We start from the raw sequence: 619 nt of genomic DNA on the forward strand, positions 1-619 counted from the left end.
CGTCATATTAGTGTAAAATAAGTTTATCACGTTTATCAGGTCCCAGGTCCCAAATTCAAATCCTGGTTGAGATAATATTCTTTGCAATAAGTTTTTCGCAGGTTTTTTAAAATGCTTAATCGCATCGTATTGAAGATCGATTTAATTGTGATCTCACCATTCTGACTTCGGTTTATGATTGCGTTACAAGCACGAAATTAATTCGGCGCGCAGTTTAAAATGACTGAAATATGGAATTAAGATTTACATAGAAATATCATTAGGTGCCAAGATCCAGCCTCGACCGATTAAGGCACTCTCAATTGAATTGTGTTTATCACTTACGCGGTCTATATCCTAATTATTGTTTATCATGTTTGTTATGTGCATGATATAGTTAGAAATTGATTTTTGTTTTAAAAAAGTGGAATAACTGCTAAAATCAGTTAAATTGATTTTCCGACTGAAAAAAATTAAAACCTCGCAGTTTAAACTACGCGAACTCTATAACATTAAAGTTTTATACTATTGTTTGCAGATATAAGGTCGGAGATAAGTAATTATATTTAGAAACTATTTAATATATGTCAACCAAATACATTTAAGGCCGAAAAATAAGAAAAAAACCGATTTTTATTTT

This window comes from Wasmannia auropunctata, unplaced genomic scaffold, assembly GCF_000956235.1.
Source record: "Wasmannia auropunctata unplaced genomic scaffold, wasmannia.A_1.0 LD335949.1, whole genome shotgun sequence".
Classification (NCBI taxonomy): domain Eukaryota; kingdom Metazoa; phylum Arthropoda; class Insecta; order Hymenoptera; family Formicidae; genus Wasmannia; species Wasmannia auropunctata.